Source organism: Bison bison, unplaced genomic scaffold (genome assembly GCF_000754665.1).
Source record: "Bison bison bison isolate TAMUID 2011002044 unplaced genomic scaffold, Bison_UMD1.0 scf7180017864338, whole genome shotgun sequence".
Lineage (NCBI taxonomy): Eukaryota > Metazoa > Chordata > Mammalia > Artiodactyla > Bovidae > Bison > Bison bison.
Window position 1 is genome coordinate 971,235 of NW_011494910.1, and position 6,000 is coordinate 977,234.

Genomic DNA, 6,000 nt, shown 5'->3' on the forward strand with positions numbered 1-6,000 from the left:
CTGGGGTACCACATCCGTGTTCCAAGCAGGAGGAAGGGAGGAGGGCTCGAGTCTGTGAAAGGAGCACAGGCTTCCCCAAGAATGCCCCACACTCTTCGGCTTGTGTCTCACTGCCTAGAACTTGCATCCCTAGCTCTAAGGGAGTCTTGGGTAGTGAGAATAATATAGAAGCCTCTAATTCTGTCCAAGTGTTTACTTTTTTTTGTCTTGAAATAATGTCAAACTTAGGGATAAGTTGCAAGCATGGTACAAAAACCTCTTCCCTGAACTGTTGAGAGTAAGTCGCTGACTAATGCCCCAGAACCCCTGAAAAATTTAATGTGTGTTTCCTACAAAAAAGGGGTGTGTGTACGGATATTCTCCTCCATATTGTGTAACTACAATACAATCATAGAAATCAGAAAATTAACGTTGGTATAGGACCATCTTTTAATCCCTAGGGACCGTTAATGTTTTGCTATTTGTCCCCAAAAGCTTTACAGCAAAATTGTCCAGTTTGGCATCACATGCTGCATTTAGTTGCTGCTTCTCTTTAATCTCTTCCTTCTGGACCAATTCCTTGGTTTTTCTTTGACTTTCATAGCTTGGTCTCCTTTGAAGATTATAGGTTAGTTATCTTGTTTCCTCCTGATTATTTTCAAGTTGTGTGTCTTCAGCAGGAATGTCACAGGAATGATCTGTGTTTCTTTCTTTGCACCCTAACAGGTGAGGCTTGATTTTAGTTTGTCCCATTACTGAAGGGGCTTTCATTACTTATACTGGTGTCTGCTGGGCTTCTCCAACTATGGCATTTTTCTTTTTTCCTTTGTAACTAAAAAATTATTTTATGATTGATAATTTATGGGCTGTGCTTTGAAACACTCAGATATCCCATTGTTCCTCAGACATTTAATTAATTTAGACCAGAAGTCAACAAACCCTTTGTGTAAAAGGCTAGAGATATTACTATTTAGTAAATATTTTTAGTGGGCCAGGAAGCCAAGTTGAGGATATTGTGTAGGTACTTTCATAACGAGAGGAAAAAAATTTCAACAGCATTTTCACTGATGAAATTAAAAATAAAATTATTGAATACAATTTTTTTGTAGTGCAGATCTCCTAATGAGAATAGAATTCTTTGGAGGGTGGGGGGAAGTTAGACTTACTTGGGGTTCAAGGTCAGTGTTCCCAATTATCAAACTGATTGCAAATGTTCCTCTGAAAAATCATCCTAAGCCTGGGGCTGTACAAAATCAGTCAGTGGGCTGGATTTTGGCCTCAGACCATGGTCTTCAGATTCATGGATCTGTCTTTTACTCAATGGGTTATAATCTGTTGCTAACATGTATTTTGAAGTTGAAATTTTCTCTTAGTTGACTGGTACAAGCCCCTTTGAGCTGGCCTCTGTGTTCTTTTGCCATATCCCTGTCATTCTTTGAGTACTTCCTTGCCTTTGGCACAAGATCCCCTTTTACATCAGCCTTGAAAGCAGCCATAGATTCACAGAGCCCTAGTGTCTTTCAGCTGAGAATGAAACTCAGAAGCTGAGCTCTGGGTGCCAGATGTGCTCATTGCTCCTGGGATATCACTCTTCCCAGGCCCAGAGCTAGGATATACATGTGTGTTTACCAATGCTTCATATTCCAACGTATCACCACAGGGGCAGACCCTGATGCTGGGAAAGATTGAAGGCGGGAGGAGAAGGGGACGACAGAGGGTAAGATGGCTGGATGGCATCACTGACTCCCGGAGTTGGTGATGGGCAGGGAGGCCTGGCGTGCTGCAGTTCATGGGGTTGCAAAAAGTCAGACACAATGGAGCAACTGAACTGAACTGAATTGAAGCAATACCAGTCTGAGGACTCAACTCTATGTCCCGTGAGTTAGGAAATCCTTCCCTTCTGGTCAATGGGAGCAAGAACCTACTTTCCTGAGTTGTGTTAACAAAGGGGATTTTTCTCCTTCAAGTAGTTATTTCCCTAGCCTTGGGCAGTTTCCTCATATGCGTGTACTGGTCAGTACTCAGGTTAAAACTTAAGCGAATCCTCTGCAGATCTCTGAAACTCTCCATGTGTAGCTCTTTCCTCTCCAGCTCTGCTTTGCAAAGTCTGGCCAACTTGAGATTCCAAAACTGAACACTAATCCTTAATTCAGTGACCACGTCATTTGTTTCTCTTCTCTCAGAAGTCATCATCCTATGCTGTCTGTTGTCCAAACTCTGAAAACCATTATTTGATATATTTTGTCAATTTTTAAAAAGTTGTATAAGGTGTGGAGTGGGCACCAAGTCCAGTCCTTGTTACTCCATGACAGACAGAAATGGAAGCCTTCATGATCTGTACTTGCCTGGTTGTCCACAGTGCCAAGTACTTAGAAAAAAAAATTTAAGGTACCAATACATATTTGCAGAAGTAGACTGACAAAATTCTAATACATTAGTACAGAGATCCAACTTAACCACCACTGTGACCCCCTCAATAGACAACGTTCCTGGGGATGACTCCTCCTATGGGGAGGATCAAGTAAAGTATGCAGCACAGGAGACAGCCTATAGTTAGTGAGAAACTTCTGCCCATTTTCCCAGTCAGATCCTAACAGACTGTAGTAATAACAGTCTGCTTACATTTACTATTACTATTACATTTACAATATATAGTAAGTGAGTGTAATGTTATCACCGAGGAAATCCTAAAATTGCTTAGAATGCAATAATATCTCCCATTTGAAAAACAAAACAAAAACCTCTCCCTCCATTCCTACTCCAGCTATTGTCCAACTTCTCTGTTCTTTACCAATAAATTTTTGAAAGCTCGCTGTACTTACTCTGCCATCTTCTCTCTCTTACATTCTGTCTGTCAGACTCTGGCTTCACCATTTCACTGAAACAGTTCTTGTCAGGGTTCTTGTCCTCCACGCTGCAGACCCAGTAATTGTTCCACATTTCTTACCTCTGTAGCTTCTCATTTGGGCATAATTTATCACGCCCTTTTTCTGGAAACCTTCCTTTCCTTTGACCTTTGGGAAATCACTCTCATCACTCTTTTCCTCAGTTCAGTTCAGTCGTTCCATCGTGTCTGACTCTTTGCGACCCCACGGACTGCCGAACAGCAGGCTTCCTACCTCAGCGGCAACTCGGTCTCTTTTGCTTGTTCCTCCTCCTCTTCTGACTTTTTTAAAAACCCATACTTGCCACCTAAATGATCCATCAATCCATTCATATATCGATGATTTCCAGCTGTACACCCCTGTTTCTACCCCCCATCCTTCATTTAACTATTCTCTTCACCTGTCTCCGTGTTATACATCTCTAAGAAAGCTGAGCACCAGAGAATTGATGCTTTGGAACTGTGGTGTTGGAGAAGACTCTTGAGAGTCCCTTGGACTGCAAGGAGATCCAACCAGTCCATCCTAAAGGGGATCAGTCCGTGGTGATCATTGCAAGGACTGATGTTGAAGCTGAAACTCCAATACTTCAGTGACCTGATGCGAAGAGCTGACTCCTTTGAAAAGACCCTGATGCTGGGAAAGATTGAAGGCAAGAGGAGAAGGGGACGAGAGAGGATGAGATGTTTGGATGGCATCACCGACTCAGTGGGCATGAGTTTGAGTGAACTCCAGAAGTTGGTGATGGACAGGGAGGCCTGGCGTGCTGCAGGCCATGGGGTCTCAAAGAGTCGGACAGACACAACTGAGAGACTGACTGGATATTTAACAGGTATCATTAGACAACTCTCAAACTAAACTTGATCTTTCCCCCAAAATCTATGTATCTTGTTAGTCCTCAATAAATGGCATCACCACGCTACCATTCAGGGAGAAAAAACTGGGGGCTAGTCTTTGCTTCTGTCATATTCATATGTAATCCATCAGCAACTTGTGTCAGCTTTACCTTCAAGTCCAATAATTTATTACCACCTCCACCATACACTGTAGTCGAAACTGCCACCAAATTCTCCAACAGCTTCTTACTTCACATTGAGTAGACGCAAAGTGTCTGCCATGGCTCACGAGGCCATTCATGATCAATCACAGCTGCTAGTTCTCTGCCTTTGTCTCCTGCTCTCCGCCTCTCACTCTGATTCTGCCACTCTAACCTTCCTCACACTCTCCTCTTGCGCACCTGAACCTCCTATTTCCTCTTTGCAGAACGCTTTTCCCTCAGCCATCCCCATGGCTTGCTCCATCACTGCATTCAGGTCTCTATTCAAATTTGACCTTTTCAAAGAGGCTGAATTATCTCATTTGCCTTACTCATCTTTAAACATTTATGACCATTTGCCAAATTGTTGATTAAGTGGTTATGCATTTCCCCCCACCCCCACTAGAATGGACCATGACAGCATGACTGAGAATCACTATCACTGGCTGTATAATAAATTATGTTAAAAACAAAAGAGTAGCTGAGGAGAGTGATTAACAGGATCCAATGCATTAGAGAAGTCCAAACTGGTACAGACTGGAAAGTAACTATTGGATTGGGCAGCTGGGAGGACTCGCAACATTGAGAACAGTTTGTGCAGGCTGTTATTGGCTGGGGCCACCAGACTGCAGTGGATTGGTGACATCCTTTGCTTCACAGCCTCCTAGTTCTGTCCTCAAAAAACTCTACCTCAGCCCTCACAGCTCTCAGTCCTAAGAGTCACACGGCCATAGGCGTGTATGGAACATCCCCATGGGGCATCGTCAGTCTCTGCTCACCAGCAGGGCACCATCTGCTGGAGGAGGGTCCAAGGAGCTCCCAATAAGATGGTGTGTGTGTGTAGAAATAATAATCATTTAAAAACAACAAATGTGAAAAAGAAAATCCGGACTGCACCCTAAAGTCAATGAACACGTGCTGAAGGGACGCCTGGGTGAAGAGGCTGACTTTGGAAGGCAGGCAGTGACACCCCACGGGCTCTGCCGCCCCGGGACCGACTGGAGCAGGACGTCCGGAATTCATAGCCCATCGGCCCTGCAGGGCCCAGGGCTCTGACCCCTTTGGAAACCGCTCTCTTCTCTGACAGCAGAGGCTCTCTTCTTGGAGGCCTAGGGCAGGCAGGTTTCCCTGGGAGATGTACTCTGGTGCCCTGCAGTCAGGACGATGGATGAGAAGGTAAGATCTGCTCGGGGCCACTGAGACCAGTGGGGCAGGGAGAGAAATATGGCTGTGACACAGCTTTGTGTGTAGAAAATGATGAAGGCCCAAAGGCAGAACCCTAGGGAGCACCAGGGTTAACAAGGGGAGTGCAAGAAGAAGGCAGAGAAGGGCTGTCAGAAAAAGATGGAGAAAATAAGAAATGTGAGAACAGTTTGACACTGAGAGAGCGGACACCAACAGGGACTGCTGAAAGCTCTAGAGAGGTGCTCACTGTAAGATCTAGAAACACCTCTTTTGGATTTGATCATTAGGAGATCCCTGAGGAAGTTAGGGAGAGCAGTATCTGTAGATAGGAAGAGGCAGAAAGCAGATTTCAATGGGCTGAGCAGCAAATGAAAAGTGAGGCAGGGGGTACAAAGTCAGTGGGGTGTCTGGTTTAGTGAATAAAAATATAAAATGCCCAGTTGAATCTAATTCATCTGAATTTCAGATGAACAATAAATATATTTTTAGTGTTACTATCATAAACCAAGGAGAAGGCAATAGCGACCCACTCCATTACTCTTGTCTGGAAAATCCCATGGACAGAGGAGCCTGGTGGGCTGCAGTCCATGGGGTCGCAAAGAGTCAGACACGACTGAGCGACTTCACTTTCACTTTTCACTTTCATGCATTGGAGAAGGAAATGGCAACCCACTCCAGTGTACTTGCCTGGAGAATCCCAGGGACAGGGGAGTCTGGTGGGCTGCCGTCTGTGGGGTCGCACAGAGTCGGACACGACTGAAGCGACTTAGTAGTAGTAGTAGTATAATAAACCAATTATTTGCAGTTTATCTGAAATTCAAATTTAACTGGATGCCTTGTATTCTGTGAGGCAATCCTGACAGAATGGGCTGTGGGCTTCTCGCTCAAGCAGTGTGGCTGGGAAAAAAGAAGAGTGGC